Here is a 24,180-nt window from a genome sequence, read left to right on the forward strand (position 1 = left end):
ACCGGTCTCTTCAATTTACTATTTCTGGTTACTGCATCATCTTCGAACCTTGTGCTTGCCTCCCTGCTGTTAAGGATCCTAGATGTGTTTCTGATTATAAGGTGGGATCCAAGGCAATGGGGAGCTGGCAAGAGTGGAGTTGAAACCAGGGTAAGTTCAGCCATGACCATGTTAAATCATGGAATGGGCTCGAAGGGCTGAAATGCTTACTCCTCCGTTGCTATGACTGGCCTGGATCATTGCAGCTTCAAGATATTCAAGATTCTTCACAACATCTAGGATAAAGCACCTACATTGCATCATACTCGTCTCACCTGTGCACCATCAGCAGGAAGTGGTAATACGGGAAGGTGGTGGCTGGGTGCGAGGATTGAGAGACTGAGGAATTTGAATTCAATATAAAAGAAAGTGGAATTAAGAATCTGCTGATGACCATGAAATCACTGTCAATTATTGGAAAACCCATCTGTTTCATTAATGTCATAACAGGGAACAAAATCTGCATGTCTGGCCTACATGTGACTCCAGACCTACATCAATTTGGCTGACTCTCAGTTGCTTTCTGAATTGGCCTCGCAAGCCATTCAGTTGTACAAATCGCTACAAAGTCTCAAAGAAACCAGATGGATCACTGAGCATTGGCCTCGATACCAGAAAGGGCAATGGCAGAAACAACTCTGTCGACTCAACCAAGTCCTCCTTATTAACATGTGGGCTAGTGCCAAATTTGGGAGAGCTGCCTGTCAGACTAATCAAGCAGCAGCCTGACATTGTCTGAGGTATGATTCCATAAGAATAACTGCGTGGAAAAGATTTGCTAACCCACAAAAGCAAATTGACCAATTTGTACCAGGACACCCGAATTCCCAAGCAGCTCACAAGCTGGGTCAGACAGCACGCAGACAATGGAATGCGCTTTAAGCTCCCACAGACATGAGGCTCAAAGCTCTAAGGGCAGTTTCACAACCCAGCAATACCAAAGCCACACAAAGATCAGGTCAGACAGAGAGGCACCACAGGACATTGGAAGTACCTCATCACTTCAGAAAAGACTTTAACACCGACCTGTGAAGATGAATGGAACAATGATACTGTCAGGATATTGCATCCTGTGAAGAAACAGGATATTCATCTGATAAACTGGTTTCCAATCAGCATCCTTGCAACAAAATGACTCCATTTCCAGAAACATTGTAGTTTCCCATTTCTTAATCAGTGTCATTGTGCAGCATTACTATAAAACTGGTCTCATCCTCAGCTCTGGGAGCAGAAATCTGATCTATCTGTGCAGACTGTCAGTTCTCTGTCAGCCTAGGTCAATTTCTTCTCCAGTGATATGGCTTCCAATAATCTGTTTGTCAATTTCACTTCAAGCTGTGTTTTGTGATCTCTAACCTATTGGGCAAATTTCTCCGACAATAACTATGACCCAGACACAAGATTGGAGTGGTGCTGGAAAAGCACACAGGTCAGGCAGCATCTGAGGAGCAGGAAAATCTTTTATCAAGTTAACCTCCTCTAAACTGCCTCCAATGCCCCTGCGTCCTTTCTCAAGTAAGACTGAAACTGTGCACAATACTGCAAGTGTAGTCTCACCAACACCTTGCATAGTTGTGTCAATATTTCCTTATAGGAGAAAGTGAGGACTGCAGATGCTGGAGGTTAGAGCTGAAAAATGTGTTGCTGAAAAAATGCAGCAGGTCAAGCAGCATCCAAGGAGCAGGAGAATCAACGTTTTGATCTCCTTGGATGCTGCCTGACCACCTGCGCTTTTCCAGCAACACATTTTTCAGTTCTATTTCCTTATATTCATATTTCAATCCTTGAGCTTTTAAAGCCAACATTGCATTTGCTTTCTTTATTATCTGCTGTACCTGCATGCTAGTTTTGTGACGCATAAACGAATACAGCTAGGTCCCTCTGCACCAGAGCACCCCAGTGTCTCCCCATTAAGATAATAGGTCAACTTCCTGTTTTTTGACCCAAATGCATGACCTTGCATTTACCCACGTTAAACTTCATCTGTCACATTTTGGCCCACACTCCGAACCAATTTATGTCCATTTGTAAGAATCTTATTTAGTTACTTGCAATTTACTGACCTGCCTATTTTTGTGTCGTCAGCAAATTGTGTACTTACTGCTACAAAAGCAAGTCAGAAGCTAGGAATGGTGCAGCAAGTCACTTGCCACATGTGCAGCGCCAACAGCAAAAATTTGACAGTATCCAGGACAAAGCCACCCACTTGATTAGCACAACATCAGCTCCCTGCAACATCAGTGCTGCGTAGCAGCAATGTATGATGTCTACAAGATACACTGCAGGAATTCACCAAAGATCCTCACACAGCACCTTCCAAACCCATGACCACTTCATCTTGAGAAACATGGCAGCAGATAGATTGGAACGCCACTCCCTTCAAGTTCTCCTCCAAGCTACTCACCATTGTCTCAGCATGCTCCTGCCCCACCGAACTCATCTCTACCTACCTCGACACTGTCCTATCCCCCCCCAGTCCAGGAACTCCCCACATACGTTCAAGACACCACCATGTTTCCACCTCCTCCAAGACTTCTCTTTCCCTGGCCCCCAATGCCTCATCACTATGCATATCCAATCCCTCTACACCTCCATCTACCATGACCAGGGCCTCCGAGCCCTCTGTTTCTTCCCCTCTCAACGTCCCCAACAGTACCCTCCCACCGACGTTCCCATTCGTTTGGCCGAACTGGTCCTCACCCTTAACAATTTCTCCTTCGAATCCTCCCACCCTCATGACCAACTGGATAGCCGTGGGCACCCATATGGGCCCCAGCTATGCCTGTCTCTTGTTTTTTTGGCTGTGTAGAACAGTCCATCTTCCGAAGTTACACCGGCATCACTTCCCACCTCTTCCTCCACGAGGAGGTTGAGCAATTAATCAACTTCACCAACACATTCCATCCGGACCTTAAATTTACCGGGACCATCTCTAACACCTCCCTCCCCTTCCTGGACCTCTCCATCTCCATAATTGACAACCGACTTGACACTAACATTTTTTACAAACTCACCGACTCCCACAGCTACCTGGAATACACCTCTTCCCACCCTACCACCTGCATTAATGCCATCCTACATTTACAATTCCTCTGCCTCCACCGTTTCTGCCCCCAGGAGGACCAGTTCCACCACAGAACACACCAGATGGCCTCATTTAGAGACCGCAGTTACCCTTCGCTAGTGATTAAAGATGCCCTCCAATGTATCTCATCCACATCCCGCACCTATGCCCTCAGACCCCACCCCTCCAACTGTAACAAGGACAGAACCCCCTTGGTACTCACCTTCCACCCTACCAACCTTCTCATAAACCAAATCATCCACCGACATTTCCGCCACCTCCGAACGGACCCACCCTCAGGGATATATTTCCCTACCCAACCCTTTCTGCCTTCAGCAAAGACCGTTCCCTCTGACTACCTGGTCAGATCCACGCCCCCCCCTACAACCCACCTTTCCCTGCCACCACAGTAATTGCAAAACCTGGGCCCACACCACCTCCCTCACATCCATCAAAGTTTTACCTGCACATCCACCACGATCACTTATTGTATCCGTCGCTCCCGATGCGGTCTCCTCTACATTGGGGAGACTGGACACCTCCAAGCAGAGCGCTTTAGGGAACATCTTCGGGACACCCGCACAAGTCGACCACACTGCCCTGTGGCCCAACATTTCAACTCCCACTCCCACTCTGCCAAGGACATGAAGGTCCTGAGCCCCTTTCACCGCCACTCCCTCACTTCCCGATGCCTGGAGGAAGAACGCCTCATCTTCCGCATTGGAACACTTCAACCCCGGGGCATCAATGTGGATTTCACCATTTTCCTCGTTTCCCCTTCCCCCACCTCACCCCAGTTCCAAACTTTCAGCTCAGCACCGTCCCCATGACCTGTCCTACCTGTTTATCTTCTCTTTCACCTATCCACTCCACCCTCCTCTCTGACCTATCGCCTTCATCCCCTCCCCCACTCACCTGTTATCCTCTATGCTACTTTCTCCCCATCCTCCTCTAGCTTATCTCTCCACCCTTTAGGCATTCTGCTTGTATTCCTGATGAAGGGCTTTTGCCTGAAACATCGGATTTTCCTGCTCCTCGGATGCTGCCTGAACTGTGCTTTTCCAGCACTACTCTAATCCAGAATCTGGTTTCCAGCATCTGTAGTCATTGTTTTAACCTTGGAAATATTATTGCTGTTCCTTTACTGTTGCTGGGTCAAAATCCTGGAATTCCTATTTCAAAAGGCAGCTCACCATCTGTTTTTAAAGGGCAACTAGGGACAGGCAATAGAAACAATGTTCTGTCGAACCGGTGGCGCCCACGTTCCACAAAAGATGATGTGTTGAAGCCTGTCAATGATATTCCTTTGATAGTACACTCCAAATGTGTTATCCATAAGTACAAGGCACAACAGTAGCTGAAAATTCCCTCAAGACTCCACATTGTCTTGACTTGAACAGTATAATTGCATGCATTACTATTTGAGTCAAAAATCTGGAACTCCCTCACTAACAGCATTGAGGGTGTGTCTACACAAGACTGACTGTTGATGGTGAATAAGACAGCTTTTAACTATTTTCTCAGGCAATTTGGGAATCAACTGCAAATGCTAGTCAAGTCGGTCTACTTGCATTTTATCGAAGAATGGGAAAATTCGCAATAGTTCTTGCAGCTCAATTTAAACATGGTAATCCAATGATGTTCTAGCTCTTATTCTTTCAGTTGGAAGTTGGAGGCACAGAGCAATGGTCCAGGTGAATTCTTGTGCACTTTTGTAGCTAATGTGCAATATCACTGTAATGCCTCATGGTGCAAAGAATGGGTGTTGAGTTTACTTGTGGGGGAAACTGATAAATTAAACTTGCTCTTGAATATGCAGCTGCAATCATCCAGCATTGTGTATTCAGTCACACTTTGATTTGAGCCTTTTTAAATAAAGAAATTTTGTCCTCAGAAGTGAACATTTGTCTGTAGTTTTAATCTCGGACACCACAAATAAAAGCAGAAATGGTGGATATGTTCATCAGGAATTGCTGTAAATAAAGTATATGATCTTTCATGAGAATCATATGTTCTACTACACATTTGTCAAATCAGATGAATATTCCAAGTATTTCATTTTTTTAAACATTTCAAATTTCCATAGTGTACAGTATTTTGCTTTTGTCCTGGTAAAATAATGAGGTTATTCAGTTTAGTCTCTGATTAATTACCATCCCGAGAACTGGAGGTAACATGATGAAATCGCTGTTGTAACCCCTTTCTTGAACATGGGGGTTAGAACAGCGATTTTCCAAATCATCTGAGACTTTTCCTGATTCCAGTGACTTTTTTTTTGAAACATCACAACCAACGCCTCTGCTATTTCTTCAGCCTCAGACCTCTCAGATGTAGCATATCTGGGCCAGGAAATTAATCAATTTCTCGACCTTTTAGCTTTTCTAGAACTTCTCTTTTTGTAATGGCTACAGTACTCCACTCTGCCCCTGACTCTCCTTAATTGTTGGGATATTACTCATGTCTTCCACTGTGAAGACTGACACGAGTCATAGAGGTGGACAGCATGGAAATAGACCCTTTGGTCCAACCCGTCCATGCCAACCAGCTATCCCAACGCAATCTAGTCTCACCTGCCAGCACCTGGCCCATATCCCTCCAAACCCTTCCAATTCATATACCTATATGAATTGCCAGATGCCTCTGAAATGTTGCAATTGTACCAGCCACCACCACTTGCTGTGGCAGCTCATTCCATACATGTACCACCCTCTGCTTGAAAAGGTTGCCCCTTAGGTTTCTTTTGTATCTTTCCCCCCCCACCCTAAACCTATGCCCTCTAGTTCTGGACTCCCCAACCCCAGGGAAAAGACTTTGTCTATTTATCCTATCCATGTCCCTCATAATTTTGTGAACCTCTATGACGTCACCCTTCAGCCTCTGCTCCAGGGAAAACAGTCCCAGTCTGTTCAGCCTCTCCATAGCTCAAATCCTCCAACCCTGGCAACATCCTTGTAAATCTTTTCTGAACCCTTTCAAGTTTCACAACATCTTTCCGATAGGAAGGAGACCAGAATTGCACGCAATATTCCAATAGTGGCCTAACCAATGTCCTGTACAGCCACAACATGACCTCCCAACTCCTGTACTCCGTACTCTGACCAATGAAGGAAAGCATATCAAACACCGCCTTCACTATCCTATCTATCTGTGACTCCACTTTCAAGGAGCTATGAATTTGCACTCCAAGGTCTCTTTGTTCAGCAACACTTCCTAGGTCCTTACCATTAAGTGTATAAGTCCTGCTAAGATTCGCTTACCCAAAACGTGGCACCCTGCATCCATCCGAATCAACACTACCCACCACCTTCCAGCCCACCCTAACAAGACCCTGCCGCAACCAGAGGTGCGCCCCCCCCACCACACCCCCAACCCCGTGCTCAGCTATTTCCTTATCTCCCATCACTCATTCCTGTATCAATTTGGAGTGGCCTAATGTTTACTTTTGCCTCTTGTTTGTTTCTTATGTATTCAAAGAAACTTTTACTGTCACTTCTAATATTACTGGCTAGCCTACTATCATATTTGATCCTCTTATTTCTCTGTTATCGTCTGTTTGTTTGTGTTGGTAGACTCACCAATCTTCTGATTTCCCAGTGCTCTGGGCCACTGTATGGGCACTCGAGTTTTCGTTGCTACATTTCCTAACTTCCTTTGTCAGCCATGGCTGTCTAATTCTTCCCCCGTGCCCCCAAACCAACTTCCAGATAATCTTTCTTTTCTTTGGGATGAACCTCAGTATTGTGTTCTCAATTACACCTAGAAACTCCTGCCATTATTGCTCTACTGTTTTCCCCACTAGGCTCTCTTTCCAGTTGATTTTCGTCTGTTTTCCCTCATGCCTCTGTAATTACCTTTATTTAACTGAACACCATTACATCCGGTTTTGCCTTCTCTCAAACTGCAGACTGAACTCTACCATATTATGATTGCTGCCTCCTACGTGTTCCCTTGCTTTAAGATCTTTTATGAAGTCTGGCTCATTATACAACACTAAATCCAGAATAGCCTGCTCTCTTGTGGGCTCCATCACAAGCTGTTTCAAAAAGCCATCCTGTAAGCATTCCATGAATTCCCTTTCTTTGGATCCTCCCACAACACCTGCATATTGAAGTCCCCCATGATCACAGTGACCTTGCCTTTCTGACATACCCTATTTCCTGGTACGTCTTGCGCCCTTGGTCCTGACCACAGCTGGGAGGTCTGTACATAACTACCATTATGGCTTTTTGCCTTTGTGCTTCCTCAACTCCACCCACACAGACTCCATCATCTAACCTTATGTCATTCAGTGCCATAGGTTTAATTCCATTCTTAACTAACAAGGCAACCCTGCCCCTTTGCCCATCTCCCTGTCTTTTTGTTAAGTTGTAAATCCTTGGATGTTAATTGCCAGTCCTGAACCCCTTGCAACCACGTCTCTGTGATGCCTACCGCATTATAATCATTCACCATGATTTGTGCTGTTAATTCATCTATTTCCTTAGGAATACTAAGGTAACGCACCTCAATGCTAATTTTCTTATCCTCGTGATTTCCATCATCTCTCATAATATGTCCTCAGTTATCCATCCTTTTTTTTTTGCTTTGTTCATAGTTTGCCTTGAACTTAAACTCTGCACACATGCTAACCTACTTCTCTTTCTACTTGACGCCATATTCACTGTCTTCTTTCCCTTCTCCCCACCACCCCTGACTCACATGTTTTAAGATCCTACTGACCACCCTACTTATCCTTTTTTGCCAGAACGCTGGTTCCAGATCTGTTTAAGTAGAGATTGGCATCAGTCTTGGAATCTGTACCAATGGGACAATGTCCCATGAAATGGAATTCCTGCACCAGTCTCTTAGCCACGTTTATTTCCCTAATTTTCTTATCCCTATGCCAATTAGCATGTGGCTCGAGCAGTAATCCCTTGGGATTATGACCCTCGAGGACCTGTTTACTTCCTAGTGCTTGATTCTAACCAAAAAGGTCCTCCTTCCTAACCTTGCTTATGTTGTTTGTGCCATCGTAGACCATAAGAACTGGATCTTCTCCCTCGTGCTTTAATATCCTTGCAAACCTGTCGGAGGTGTCCTGGACTCTGGCACAGGTCGCCAACACACCATGCGTGGCTTCTGATCTAGTTCTAAGGATACTGTCTGTCTCCCTAAATATACAATATCCTATAACAACTATTTGTCTCTTTGCTTTCTGCTCTTGAATGGCCTTCTGCACCATGGTGCCATGGTCAGCTGGCTCATCCTGTCCATATCCCTTTTCCTCATCTGTACATGGAGCAAAAAATCCCACCCCCATTGGACAAGATCAAGGGCTGAGGCTCCTCCACTGCTGAACTCAGAATTCCCCTCCCTGCCTCACTTAGTCACATCCTGTTGTTCCTGATCATTAACTGAATTTGAATGACTTAATCTACCAGGTGTGATTGCCTCCTGAAACAAAGCGTCCAGGTAAGTCTTCTCCCTCCCGAATGTACTATAGGTTTTTTTTTGACTTATAAATAGAGGCAGAGAGTACAAAAGCGAAGAACTGATACTACATCTCTCCAAATGATTGGCCAGATCACATTGGGAGCATTGTGTTCAGTTCTTGACACCTGTATTTAAAGAAAGATGTTCAAGCTCTGGAAAAAGTTCACTGGAGATATTCTATAATGATATCAGGAGTGAGGGATTTTAGGTACAAGGAAAGGGTACAAGCTCTGGGCTTATTCTCCTTGGAGAGAAGGTTAAGAGATGACTTTTATTGAGATGTTCAAAATAATAAATACATTTGACAGGGTAAAAAGTTAGTATGTCAGTAATTGGTCACAATTTCAACACACGGCGAGACATCGAACAATTCTTCCGCCATCTTCGCCTCCGCGCCTACTACTTCAACCAGGATTCTCGCCCACCCTCTGACGACCCTTTCTCCCGCCTCCAACACACCCCATCCACCTGGACACCCCGTGCTGGCCTCTTACCTGCCCTCGATCTCTTCATAGCCAACTGCCGCCGCGACATTAACTGCCTCAATCTTTCCACCCCTCTCACTCACTCCAACCTCTCACCCTTGGAACGTGCAGCCCTCCACTCCCTCTGTTCCAACCCCAACCTCACTATCAAACCTGCAGACAAGGGAGGCGCGGTAGTAGTTTGGCGCACCGACCTTTACACCGCTCAGGCTAAATGCCAGCTTGCGGACACCTCCTCCTACTGCCTCCTTGACCATGACCCCACTTCCCACCACCAAACCATCATCTCCCAGATCATCCATAACCTCATCACCGCAGAGGATCTCCCATCCACTGCCTCCAACCTCATAGTCCCACAACCCCGCATCACCCGTTTCTACCTCCCAAAATCCACAAACCTGACTGCCCCGGCCGACCCATTGTCTCAGCCTGCTCCTGTCCCACAGAACTCATCTCTGCATACCTCGACATGGTGCCATCCCCCTTAGTCCAAGAACTCCCCACCTACGTTCGGGACACTACCCATGCCCTCCACCTCCTCCATGATTTTCTCTTCCCTGGTCCCCAACGCCTTATCTTCACCATGGACATCCAGTCCCTGTACACTTCCATCCCCCATCACGAAAGACTCAAAGCCCTCTGCTTCTTCCTTTCCCGCCGTACCAACCAGTACCCTTCCACTGGCACCCTCCTTTGACTGACTGAACTGGTCCTCACCCTGAACAACTTCTCTTTCCAATCCTCCCACTTCTTCCAAACCAAAGGAATAGCCATGGGCACCCACATGGGCCCCAGCTATGCCTGCCTCTTCGGATATGTGGAACAGTCCATCTTCCGCAGCTACACTGGCACCACCCCCCACCTTTTTTTCTCCGCTACATTGATGACTGTATCAGCGCTGCCTCGTGCTCCCACGAGGAGGTTGAACAGTTCGTCCACTTTACCAAAGCTTTCCACCCTGACCTCAAATTTACCTGGACTGTCTCAGACTCCTCCCTCCCCTTCCTAGACCTTTTCATTTCTATCTCTGGTGACCAAATGAACACGGACATTTGCTACAAACTGACTGACTCCCACAGCTACCTAGACTACACTACCTCCCACCCTGCCCCCTGTAAAAACGCCTTCCCATACTCCCAATTCCTTCGTCTCCGCCGCATCTGCTCCCAGGAGGACCAGTTTCAATACCCTACAACTCAAATGGCCTCCTTCAAAGACTGCAATTTCCCCCCAGACGTGATCGATGATGCCCTCCACCGCATCTCCTCCACTTCCTGCTCCTTCGCCCTTGAGCCCCGCCTCTCCAATCGCCACCAGGACAGAACCCCACTGGTCCTCACCTACCACCCCACCAACCTCCCCATACATCGTATCATCCGTCGTAATTTCCGCCACCTCCAAACGGACCCCACCACTAGAGATATATTTCCTTTCCCTCCCCTCCCCTATCAGTATTCCGAAAAGACCACTCCCTCCGTGACTCCCTCGCCAGGTCCACACCCCCCCACCAACCCAACCTCCACTCCTGTCACCTTCCCCTGAAACCACAAGAAATGCAAAACTTGCGCCCACACCTCCCCCCTTACTGCCCTCAAGGCCCCAAGGGATCCTTCCATATCTGCCACAAATTCACCTGCACCTCGACACACATCATGTGGCCTCTGTATTGGGGAGACAGGCCGCCTACTTGCAGAACGTTTCAGGGAACACCTCTGGGACACCCGGACCAACCAACCCAACCGCCCCGTGGCTGAATACTTCAACTCCCCCTCCCACTCCACCAAAGACATGCAGGTCCTTGGACTCTTCCATTGCCAGACAATAGCAACACAACAGCTGGAGGAACAGCGCCTCATCTTCTGCCTAGGAACCCTCCAATCACAAGGGATGAACCTAGATTTCTTCAGTTTCCACATTTCCCCCCCCACCTTGTCTCAGTCAAACCCCTCGAACTCGGCACCGCCTTCCTAACCTGCAATCTTCTTCCTAACCTCTCCGCCCCCACCCCCACTCCAGCCTATCGCCCTCACCTTGACCTCCTTCCACGTATCGCATTTCCTACGACCCTCCCCCAAGTCCCTCCTCCCTACCTTTTATCTTAGCGTGCTGGACACACTTTTCTCATTCCTGAAGAAGGGCTCATGCCCGAAACGTCGCATCCCCTGCTCTTTGGATGCTGCCTGACCTGCTGTGCTTTTCCAGCGACACATTTTCAGCTGACATGAGAAGAAACTTCTTCACTCAGTTGTTAGGATTTGGAATGCTATGTCTGGGACAGCGGTGGATGCAGCTTCCATAGCAATTTCCAAAGGGAGCTGCAGATATATTTAGAGGGCTAGACTGACTGGGCGAGAGAATGGAACTAGGTGGGTTGCTCTTTCGAGAGCTGGTACAGACCCAATGGACTAAGTGGCCTCCTTCTGTACTGTTAAAGTTCTCTGACACTGCCCTCAGTACGAGATGCCTTTGAGTGGTGAGGGATTGGCCTTTTTACAGCAGTCAACATTTTCCTTTTGTATCAGGTATAACTGCAGTCTCTTTCGGCCTTCCCACTGATTAGCATTATCTTTAGCTTTGCTAAGACTCCTTGCTGCTCTACTTAGCAAATCTAGTTTTGATATTGCTCATATTTACTCTGGCCTCTCCATCTGCATCCATAGAGAATTGTTTGATGAATAGAACAGGAGGTTATTGAAAATGCCGAGTTTTCTTGATAATTTGAAAACTTAAGTTGAAACATTGAACAGAATAGGTTTAAACCTCCATCTGCTTAGCTGGTCTGTCAGTCAGCGATTGTGTCCTCCAGTTGATTCCAGTTCTTTTCTCATTTGGCAGGGAATTATTTTTGGACTGCAATTTCTGTTATGTAGTTAGACTTGATTCCATTTGAAGCCATCATGACTGTCCTCTTACTAATCTATCAATAGCGTTCTTGTAAAGATTTTACAGTTCAGAGGAGAAGGCCATTTGACCCATTGTGTCTGTTCGCTTACTGCTACTTATCATAGCCTTGCGATTCTTCCTTTTCAAATTTTGCCTTGTTGTTTTCTCTTTATTTCGTGCAGTCTCTTCCCATTCTTCTACTAAAAATGAATAACATTAACATAGAATGTTACAGTGTGTTACAGGCCTTCAGGCTCTCCAATCTACAGCCTATCTATCTTATACTATTTCATTGCCATCCATATGTCTATCCAGTGACCATTTAAGTGCCCTTAAAGTTGGTGAATCTACTCCATTAAACCTTTAACTGTTGGCAGAAGTTGGTGTGTGCAAATTGCATCTTAGGTTCTTTTCCTGAGGTTTCTCACATAACAGGTTTAAGGAGAGAGATGAAAGATTTCAAAAGGATCCAAGGGACAACTTTTCCACTGGAGGGGTGGGGGGTATAAATGTTTTTTGCAAATTCTCAAATTTAACAACATCCTGCTTCCATAAGGGTCACTAGAATTATATGCAATATTCTAAAAGTGGCCTCACCCATGACCTGTACAGCCACAGCATGCCATCCCAATTGCTATACTCAATGCACTGACCAATGAAGGTAAGCGTGCCAAATGCCTCTTAATGACACTATTCACCTCCAACTCCACTGACAACCCTCCCGCCCCCATGTCTTAGGCATCACTCTCGTTGATCCTTCCATTAAGTGTTTTCTCAATTTCATCTTCAAAGGATTAAACCTTAAATGCTTAAGCTTGTGGTTCTATTAAAGGCAGCATATTTTTTCACTTTTATAAATTAACATCATTGGTAACACATTTGAAGTGGCTTTCTGCCAGTTTGTTTTTTAGAGTTCTTTGTTCTTTTCGGTAGCCAATAGAAACCTTTGTTGATGTGATGATCACTGTCTCCAGTATTTTTCCAGTGAGACTTGTTTATTTGGCCCACCTCATTCCCAAGGACAGTGGCCAACAGTGCTGTTTCTCTCATTGAACTGGAAATGTAAGCTGAGTTTCTTTCTGAGCGTACCTGAGGAATACTTTGTCATCTTTTTGACCTTTTACAGTATTGCTGCTGCGTCTGCTTACGTAGCAATACAGGAAAAAGTCTGCTCAATTTTTCAACTGGTTCGTTGGTGATTTTTAACTTCAAAACCATTTTTCTGTGCTATCCCCATAAACCTAGTCTTTAATGTCTAAAGGTTTAATTTATCTGGAATGTACTCTACAGCACTGTGTGGTCAAGAATTCTGAAGATTCTCCACCCTCTGGGTGAAGAAACACCTCATCTCTCTGTTAAATGACTTTACCCTGAACCTGTGTCTCTTAGATCTAGACACCGATCCAGGAGAAATATCCTTCCAACATATCGCTTCTTGAGTTGTGGAGCGACATTATCTGTTTCAATGAGGTCACTTTACTCCACAGGCCAAGACTTCTCAATGGCTATTTGCAGGACAGTTCTGCCATTCTGATGATCCTTAGTTGCTCTCCCTCTTTGGTGAACACGTCCTTTGCAAGATGAGAATGATTTGTCTGGCCAAGTCAAAAGAGCAGAAAAATTCATTTGAAATGGTGCTGACCAAATTGTTTGATTAGACAAAGTCTTCTGGATAGAATTTGGGCTTTGAAATTTGGCTTTGATTTCATAGGATCTGAAGGTTTGTATGATCGTGTTCAACCTGACTGAGAAGCTGGAAAGGACATAGACTTGGTAACAATGAGAATGAGTTTTGCTTGGTTTCCCATTGAATGATCTAACAACACTGAGGTAAGTTGAGTGGTGGTGGAGGGATACAGCTTCATGTTGTTAATGTCATCTCAGACATGCGGAATCGCTCAGATTTATTCCGAGAGGAGGTTGCCGAGTAAAATTGTTCTGCGGAGATCCAAGATGGTGGCAACCTAGCAAGTCTGAGTCTGTAGTGCTCTGGCTAAAATGTGAGGTCTGCAGATGCTGGAGATCAGAGCTGAAAGTGTGTTGCTGGTTAAAGCACAGCAGGTCAGGCAGCATTCAAGGAACAGGAAATTCGACATTTCGGGCCAGAGCCCTTCATCAGGAATCAGGCTTCCTGATGAAGGGCTCTGGCCCGAAACGTCGAATTTCCTGTTCCTTGAATGCTGCCTGACCTGCTGTGCTTTAACCAGCAACACACTTTCAGCTCTGTAGTGCTCTGCCCAAGACTCGGGCAAAGTGGGCTGCCTGCTTCCACCACACCTCCAAAATCATTTAAAATAACTTTTTTATTTAATACAGCTTGTCATTTTGCACCAAACTTGTGTAGTTTGCTGCTCTGTTAAAATGACTGAGAAAGAATGCCTGCAGCTCGCAGGAACCCCTCCCCAGCTGTAGTAGAGGCATCTGTAGCCACCCTGGAGGACTTACCTATGGTGGCAAGCCTTGTTGCAGTGATTTCCAAGCTTGAAGAGAAGATCAATGACTTTATAGAAGAGTCCAAGAGCAGGTGGGAATTGTTGTCGGTTGCGCTGCAAAAGCCCATTGTTACCTTTAGCTTTATAGTACACTTGAATTTTCTTTTATTATGGATGCCTGGGTCGAGGATGGGGTACCGGCTGGGAGAGGATATGATGGGTTTTCGGAAAGGGAGTGATGCCCCCTGGAAACAAAGGGGAAAATCTGTTTAAATATATTTTATATTTTTTTCTATTTTGAAATAGTTTTTTTATTATATTGGTGCGAGTATATTAAAGAATCTCTATTTTTGTCATTTTCTGTGGTCAATGTTCGGGGTGTTCTGGATGGGGTTTCTCCTCTGCTGGGGGAGGTGGGGGGTGGTCTCAGGCTTGCTTGGTTGATTATGGTTAGTCGTTCGATTAAATGGTGCACCTGGAATGTCAAGGGGCATAGTTCACCAGTCAAAAGGAAGAAAATACTATCCAACCTCAAAAAAGAAAGGGTTGAAATCGCTCTCCTACAGGAGACACGTTTACTGGATAAAGAACTCTTGAAACTACACCAGGGTGGATTTGATCAGGCCTCCTTTTCTTTCAGCTCAAAAAGTAGGAGAGTAGTCATTCTTATTTGGAAGAATCTCCCTTTCAAAATCATAAGTCAGATAAAAGATGAATCTGGATGATATACACCGATTAAAGCCCTCAAATGGAGAGGAACATGGGATTTTAAATCTGTATTGTCCCCGAGCACATCCTTTCAAATTTATAATGGAAGCCTTCTCCAAACTGAAGGCTCTCTGGGCTCATCATACAATTATAAGGGGAGACTTTAATTGCATTATGGACCCAGAGATAGACAGGATACCCAAGAGTACTGCGGGTGTATCCCCCAGATCCAGACAATTGGCGGATTTGAATAAAGAGTTAGGATTAGTTGATATGTGGAGGTGCCTTCACTTCCCAGGCAGAGATTTCTCTTTTTACTCTAATTCCACATAAATGGCACACTAGAATTGACATTTTTTTTTGCCTCCTCGACCTTTTTGAATTCCATATCATCCTGCAAAATAGGTAATAATTTCTGATCATGCTGCTGTGTATATGGAAATCGAGGCTAGGAACAATGAAGATTTCTCTCCCCACCCCTTGCCATTGGCGTATGGATTCCTTCTTAGTGAAGGATAGTAAATTTGGAAAATAGTTTTCTCAAGAATTTAAAACATTTTTGGAAATTAATTCTGGTACGACTAGTAACCCGTCAATGATGTGGGAGACCATTAAGGTTGATGCGCGAGATCTGATAATTTCATACTTGGCAACCCTGAAAAAAAAAACTAAAGGGAGAACAACAGCATCTACTTGAGGCTCGCTTAAAAACTGCTGAAACAGTCTAAGTTGATAGACCTTCGATTGCAAAATTCCAAAGGATTGCGGCCCTTCGGACAGCCCTGAATACTGCGCTTACCCAAACGGCAAAGAGGGAAATATTATTTGCAAAGCAAAGATTATGTGAATTTGGCGATAAACCTGGTAGATACTACTTTTTCCTTGCAAGGAAAAAAAGGCCCCTCAAGCTATCACGTCCATCAGGAAAAGTGCTGTAACTCTGACTCATGATCATAAAAGGATCAACACAATCTTCAGAAAATTTTATTCTGATTTGTATAAATCGCAGGATTGTGAAGATAGAGCCAGGAGGATGCCTGGCCTTTCCGGACTTAACCCCGGAACAGATATCAATCCTGAATGCTCCCCTAACAACCAGGAAATACTCAACACAATCAGGCAGTTTCAGAACAGTAAGGCACCTGTCCCAGATGGATTTCGGGTTGAATTCTACAAAGAGTTTACAGCAGTATTAGCTGGTCCGCTTATGGGCATGTACAGTTACTTGTATAGTCAGGGCTGCCACCAACCTTTGCTAAAAGAGACAAATATCTCCCTTATTCTCAAAAGAGGAAAGGACCTTTTAGGACCACTATTCTTGCTAAATGTAGATTTTAAAATTCTTTCTAAAACATTAGTATTGAGGCGAGAGAGGGTATTGCCATATATCGTAAACCCAGTCTGATCCTCTTATCAACAGCCGTAGATAATCTAATAATATTAGAAGGGTTTTGAATGTGATTCAAGTCTGTCATCAGAAAAAAATACTGGGAATAGTAGTCTCATTGGACGCAGAGAAGGCATTCGACAGAGTTGAATGGTCATACCTCTTCTATGCATTGGAAAGGTATTTGCTAAATGGGTCTCAACATTGTATAATGATCCCAAAGCAGTTGTGATCATCAATGGATTAGGCTCAGATAGCTTCAGTGTGGGGCTGTGGTCAGGGATGTCCTCTCTCGCTATTACTATTCAAGCTAATAATTAAGCCACTAGCAGAAGCAATATGGGCTGATTCTAATATAACGGCCCCGAGGGTTGGTACAAGGAAGCATAAAATTACCCTTTATGCAGATGTTCTCTTTTTTTCTTCTTAGTAATCCTCTGATGTCCGTGCCTCACTTAATCCAAGTTATTAATATATTTAGTGCATTCTCAGGCTAGAAAATTAATTTCTCAAGATCTGAGGCCTTGCTGATGGGTGGCCTCGCTAGTATGTCCCACTTATTGGACGGATTTCACTTTCCCTTTCGGTGGTCTCTAGACGGTTTCTTATATTTTGGCATTTTTATCACCCCAGTATTTGGCCAGCTATACAAGGTCAATTTTGTGCATCTACTGGAAAGAATAAGGCAGGACCTTCAACATTTGGGGGATCTTCCAATTTCATGGCTAGATAGAATAGCTCTAATTAAAATGAATGTCTTGCTCCGTGTCTTATACTCTGAGAATGCTCCCAGTGATGCTGCTGAAGCCGGCACTGCGCAAATTGTATGGTTGGCTTGGTTCTTTCATCTGGCATCATAGATGGCCCCTCACTAAGTTAAGGAAGCTACAGCTTCCACAGCAAGGGAGGGCTGGATTTTCCAGACTTTAGGAAGTATCAGCTGAGTTCCCTATTAAGCTACTGAGCCGATTGGGTTCTCGTCTGACCTGCAATCACAATCTGGTTGGATATTGAGGCTTCTCAAGTAAAGTGCCCTCTTATTAACCTCTTATCTTTTAGATAAGATGAAAATCATTGTGGACCACTGTAAAAACCCCATAGTATTAAACACAACAAAAGCCTGGAATATAATGCGGCAAAATGAGGGTTATTCACGTAAAACATCCCCCTATACTCCTCTAGTGGGGGCATGGGGTTTTCATCTGTGTCTCTGACTCCACATTCATCTAGTTGAGGTAACGGTTCTGGCTGGTCCGGGGCTTCTTGGGGGAGGAATCCCACATGAATACGGGTTTTATTACGACTTGATGTTAATTCATTCTGAGCATGTAAGTCATTATTTAATTACTATGTTATCCTTTTTTTTCTTGAGTAATGTAAGATATTTGATCATACACTCTGGGTAGTTATAGGTTACATTAGTAGTTAGTTGAGTTTTCTTTTTTTTCTCTCTATCTCTTAGAATCATAGAGATGTACAGCATGGAAACAGACCCTTTGGTCCAACCCGTCCATGCCGACCAGATATCCCAACCCAATCTAGTCCCACCTGCCAGTACCTGGCCCATATCCCTCCAAACCCTTCCTTGTTCATATACCCATCCAAATGCCTCTTAAATGTTGCAATTGTACCAGCCTCCTCCACATCCTCTGGCAGCTCACTCCATACACGTACCACCCTCTGCGTGAAAAAAGTTGCCCCTTGGGTCTCTTTTATATGTTTCCCCTCTCACCCTAAACCTATGCCCTCTAGTTCTGGACTCCCCGACCCCAGGGAAAAGACTTTGTCTATTTATCCTATCCATGCCCCTCATAATTTTGTATACCTCTATAAGGTCACCTCTCAGCCTCCGACGCTCCAGGGAAATCAGCCCCAGCCTGTTCGGCCTCTCCCTGTAGCTCAAATCCTCCAACCCCGGCAACACCCTTGTAAATCTTTTCTGAACCCTATCTTTCCGATAGGAAGGAGACCAGAATTGCACGCAATATTCCAACAGTGGCCTAACCAATGTCCTGTACAGCCGCAACATGACCTCCCAACTCCTGTATTCCATACCCTAAACAATAAAGGAAAGCATACCAAACACCGCCTTCACTATCCTATCTACCTGCGATTCCACTTCTTTGTTTGACAGATTTTGGCTATTATTTCAGATTTAATTGTATATTAGTGTTTGTACTTGTGTTTTTTTATTTGTAAGCTTGTAAAAACATGTTAAATTTTCAATAAAAATATCTATTTAAAAAAATTGTTGTGCACCCGATTTCAGAAATTATGATATCTTAGCTGTTTTGGAAAGCCTATAAAATACAAGATTTTTTTTGTCCTGCTGGTGACAAGATGAATCAGTCTGATTGCCAGGATCCTCGTAGAGCCATCATAGCTTCAAGTAAGATTTCAAAAATAAATAACTAAATTTATTCTTGGCAGGATTAGCTATGGGTGTATAGAAATTGGGTCTTTGCTTAGATTTGGGTTAAAAGCAGATACTTGTGGTAGTTGCACTAGTGGACTTACACTGAGCATGCTTTTGGCTACCTCTCATGGCCCCAATCACCATGGCTGCTTAAGTGGCTTTCAAAATTGTAAGCTGAAACTGCCTGTGGCAGGGAAGTTTGATCAGCTTTTGACCGATTGATAGATGAGCTGATTCCTGGAAGAGACTGAAAACATTATGTACTCAACATTATCTTGCTATTATCTGACCCATACTGGTTGTTGACTTTGCAACATTGCCTCCCTTCATCTCACCTTTGGTTGGTCTAGTCAAGCCTCCAAAGTGATTGGCCATCTATTGGGATGGGCTTTGGTGTATTTCAGCTTCGCTATTTGACCAGGAAGCTATTGACAACTTCCTTGCCTTTATTCTGTCCTTGTTTAATGTTGACATTCAAAGGCAGAGGAGTTTTCACTTTCACTGTCTCAGATGTAGCTTTGGCATATCTTGTTAGGACAAGGACAGCAATTGAAGGTCAGGAGGATGCTAATTGCATCAGAAGGGCTGTTGACCAGCTAGTGACATGGTGCTTGCTTGGTTTATTGAATGACTGTAGACCACTGGAAGTTTGGTAAAAATCCTCTGGGTATAATTCGGCTCCATTGAGTCAAGGATAGCACCAACTGAGAACTCTGAAATTCTGTCATGGTATTCATGTGACTAAACAGGCAGATTCTTGACCTGCAACTGTTGAACACTTGGGTTAGGAGCTTTGGTGAAGGGCTTCTCTTTTCTCTTTTGTTGCAACTCTGCCCCATCATTCAAGTGTTTGGACCCAGAATACGATGCCCCTTGGAAAATTTGTCACCATGATTGGTAGCAAGTTTCTTTGTCATGAATATTGATGCGGTTGTGCATTCAGAGTGTCTTTGCAGCTTTCCTGCTAAGAAAACAGGACCTAGTAGGGCAGCACTTTTTGCTACCTGGAAATGATGGCCAGTTAATTGTAACTGATTTTATAGGAGTTTTGACACGTGCTTGTAGGACTGGCTTCAAGAAGGATGCTTCGTAATAGTATGAAAGTTCTCCCAATAATGGTGAATATAGTAGTGACATTGCCAGTGGATTTTGTCTGTTGTGTCTCTGATGCAATGGGAGTCTTGCTGCAATATGGGGCCGTAATGATGACCATAGCTCTTTAGATCTGACTTGTGGCTTTTTTAAATTGTCAAACACTTGCTGTCAAAGTGTGGTTGATCAGTTATTGGGTTACCTCATGAATGGTAACCTTTTGATGGAGATGGCTGCCAAGGTATGGGAAGTGTTCAACTTAGTCCAGAGTCTATCCTTCAGCGTTTATGGTAGCTGGAATATTTAAATAACCTGGCCTGGGTTCTTTGAGTTCCATTTTGGCAACATTCAAAGACAGATTGAATCTCTTGTATACAAAATTGATCTAGTCCAGAGTGGGCAAAGACGTGGTAATCATCTGTATTCCATGGATCGTGCATATCTAGGGTGGCATGAATCAAGTGTGGCCAGCACTTTTTTTTCCAATTTTGGTAGTAATTAATGCTTGCACCCAGAGGACAGTTGATGTTTGAAGTGAATAACCGCATGCGAATTGTAAATAGTGTGGGGCTATCATACAATATTAGTTGGCACTATTTCTTAGTTTTGTTTCCAATCTCTACTCAGCACAGTTAAATTTGCACTATCATGAAGCAGTTGCAGGATTCTGGATCCTCCCGTACAAGGATGCCTAAAAGTGCAAAGCTTAGTTGGCTGAGAAAAGGACCCAGAGAAGAGATCTGCAATTGTGCACCTTCTCAGCCCACTGCCTTCCTTTGCAGCAAATGCATTAGAGATTGTCATGCCACAGTGGAGTACCTGAATGACATCAGGTGCTGCGTATTACAGTCTAACATCATGATGCAAATCATTATCAGGTCAGGCAGCATCCAAGGAACAGGAAATTCGACGTTTTGGGCACAAGTCCTTCTTCAGGAATTCCTGATGAAGGGCTTCTGCCCGAAACGTCGAATTTCCTGTTCCTTGGATGCTGCCTGACCTTCTGCGCTTTTCCAGCAACACCATTTTCAGCTCTGATCTCCAGCATTTGCAGACCTCACTTTCTCTGCAAATCATTATCATACAAGTTTGGAAGTTGGCATTAAGTGTTTTAGAAAGCAGCATCCTCACACACTTCTCACTGATGTGCATTCTTGAATTAACTCATTTACTCAGCCAAAGTTAGACTTTGGTGGCTCCTAATGTTATGATTGAAATCTTATGTTCAAGTCTCATTCCACAGACTTCAGTCTCAAGTTTATATAGATACTTGGCCAGTACTGAGGGACTACAGCAGATGCCATGAAAACCTTCATAAAGAGAATTGGATAAATACTTTACTTTATCAGCCAACATTTATTGCCCATCCATCTTGAAGGGAAAAGGTTTTCATGGTTAGAGTGAAGTAATGGACAAAGTGGATAACTCCATCAAAGAGCTGACGTGGGTGTAATGAACTAAATGGTGATCTTCAATGCTGTATCATTCTCCTGTGGTGGGAGGGCAAGTCTTTCTTTAACACAGGTAGGATTTTTTACAAGATTTTTGTAAAACATTTCCAGGTGCAGTAATATAGGTTTTGTGAACAGCTTTGACTTTGATTTTGTTAATCTTGCAAGAAAGAGAACTCTGTTAAACTTGGTATCAGCAGGGAACACTTAGGAGACTGATTATTTATGATGAAAGTGAAGCTGGACAGTGGGGGATCCGGAGTCAGAATAATTAACTGGGGGTAGAGCTGACCTCAATGGAGCAAGAACTGAGCAGGACTGAATAGGTTGGAACCAAAACCTGGTGGGTGAAACTAGCTGAACAGTGGGTTACCTTGAACCAAGGGAATGCTTTGAGCACATCATAGGTATATTCTTATAGAAAGTGAAGTAGGCCAACAAATCCAGCGCTCCTGGATAAGTCAAGAGGTAGAAATTAAGGTGAAGAATATAGTGTGCTTAATACCAATGCACACGTAGAATAGAAAATCAAGCTGTGTACAAACAGCTTATAATGGAAATGTAAAAGAAGGAAAACTGGATTAAGTAAAGATTATATCTTGGCTTACAGACTAACCAACATTTTTGATTGGTAATGAATACAAAGGTGGTGAAAAGAGGAATGGGGTGATCAGGACCAAGAAGAAATTTTGTGTATAAATTTTGCAGGGCATAGCTGAGGGGTTCAAGGAATACATGGCATCCAACTTTACCAAGGTGGCAGTTGCTACCTTGGCCATAGTGACTGAAGGAGGAAGGTCAGTCACTAGAAATAATCAAAATTGATAGAGAAAATAATTGAACTGTCGACAAATATTGAATCCCGACACATGGAAGCAGGCCATTCTGTCCGTGGAGTCCACACCAACCCTCTGAAGAGCATCCTGCACAGACCCCCTTGACCTTGAGTTTCCCATGGCCAATCCATCTAACCTACACATCTTTGGACTGAGAGGAAATCAAAGTATCCAGTAGAAACTTGCGCAGACACGGAGTGTCTGCCAACTCTACAGAGAAGGTCACCCGAGGCTGGAGTTGAATCAGCGTCTCTACTGCAAGGCATTTATGCTAACCTCTGAGGCACCATATCGCTCTGGCTGATATTTCCAACGAAATGCAAGTGGTAATAGACTTGGTGAGGGTAATGGTGTTGATGTGGTATACATGGATTTTTAAAAAGGACGTGATAGATGGTTTTTAGTAGATTTGGTATTTGCACCTTTGCTTTTCTCGATGATAGTAATCCAGATCTTGTGTGGAAGTCCTTTTTCAAAATTTGTTCATGATAGAAAACTTGTAAGCAATATAAACTACGGGGAGGAATGGTCATGGGTAGCAAATGCAATTCAATGTGGAGAAATACGAGATGATTCACTTTGGCAAGAAGAACATGGACAAACAAGACAAAACGAGTGGCATAGCTCTCAAGGGACTACAGAAGCAGAGACATCAGGGTGTATATATATGTAAGTCATTGAAGTTGGCATTGCAGATGGAAGGTAGTTAATAAAGCATGCAGTGTCCAAGGCTGCCTTTGCATGGTGATATATAATACGAGAGCTATGAGTTATAGACTTATAAATCACTAGATCTCATCTGAAGTATTGTGTTCAGTTTTGGATGGCTTATTATGGGAAGGATGTGAACATATTGGAGAGAGTGCAGAAGAGGTTTACAAGAATTGTTCCAGGGATGTGAAATTTCTTCAATGAAGATAGGTTGCTTAAGTTGGGACAGTCATCCAAGGAGAGAAGATAAGAAATTTGAGACCTTTTCAAAATCATGAGGGTGTTGTGGATAGAGTAGATAGGAAAAACTGATCAAGACAGAGGCCGCAGAGTTAGTCGTTTTGCTAAAGCAGTACAATCATATGGTATGGAAATAGGCCCTTTGGTCCAACTCATTCATACAACCAGATTTCCTAAAGTAAACTAGTCCCATTTGTCTGCATTTCACCCATATCCCTCAAAACGGTTCCTTTCCGTGTAGCTTTCCCAAATGTCTTTTAGATGTTGTAAATGTACTGGCCTCTACCACTTCCTCTGGCAGTTTGTTCCATATATGAAGCACCCTCTATGTGGCAAAACATGCCCCTTTTTAAACCTTTCCCATCTTACCTCAGACATATGCCCATTAGCTTTGGATTCCCCAATCCTGGGGGAGAAAACTTTGATTATTGGCGTTACCTATGCCCCTCATGATTTTATAAAGCTCACGAAGGTCACCCTGTACAATTTTCACACGGAGTGTGGTTTGAGTCTGGAATACACTACCTGGAATTGTGGGTGTGTTCAATCAATGTATTCAAGAAGCCATTAGTTTGTTTTTTGTTTTGTTTGAATAGAAACAGTGTGCCAGGGTATTGGAAAAAGGTAGGAATTTGGTATTAAGTTATAAGGTCTTTGAAAGTGCCAAGACAGGGTGAGCTGAATGGCCTCCTTGGCTCTAACCTTTTTTTTTGATAAACGAACTGTTAATCTTTAGTTTCTGTTGGGAAAATAAATAGTCACTATTGATTTTCAAGAGTTTCATCTGATGAGATGACTGGGTTTGTACATATGGATGATTGTCGTTCTCTGGATGAAGCCTAGAAGAAGCACATATCCAAGCTTTCTGGCTGTGTTGCTTTTAAGGTAGTTCATGTGTATATGCCATGGGAGAAGTGCAAAGGTAGAGGATGGAGTAGTTGAAAACCATGTAAACGATGAGGCA

The 24,180-nt window shown here is 43.9% G+C and overlaps 1 protein-coding gene across 3 annotated transcripts in view; it reads left to right on the forward strand.

Annotated features, from left to right (window-relative positions):
* The window catches only part of ppm1ba (protein phosphatase, Mg2+/Mn2+ dependent, 1Ba), a 207,477-nt gene that overhangs the window by 27,026 nt on the left and 156,271 nt on the right, over positions 1–24,180 (forward strand). The window lies entirely within an intron of this gene.

Source organism: Hemiscyllium ocellatum, chromosome 10, assembly GCF_020745735.1.
Source record: "Hemiscyllium ocellatum isolate sHemOce1 chromosome 10, sHemOce1.pat.X.cur, whole genome shotgun sequence".
Lineage (NCBI taxonomy): Eukaryota > Metazoa > Chordata > Chondrichthyes > Orectolobiformes > Hemiscylliidae > Hemiscyllium > Hemiscyllium ocellatum.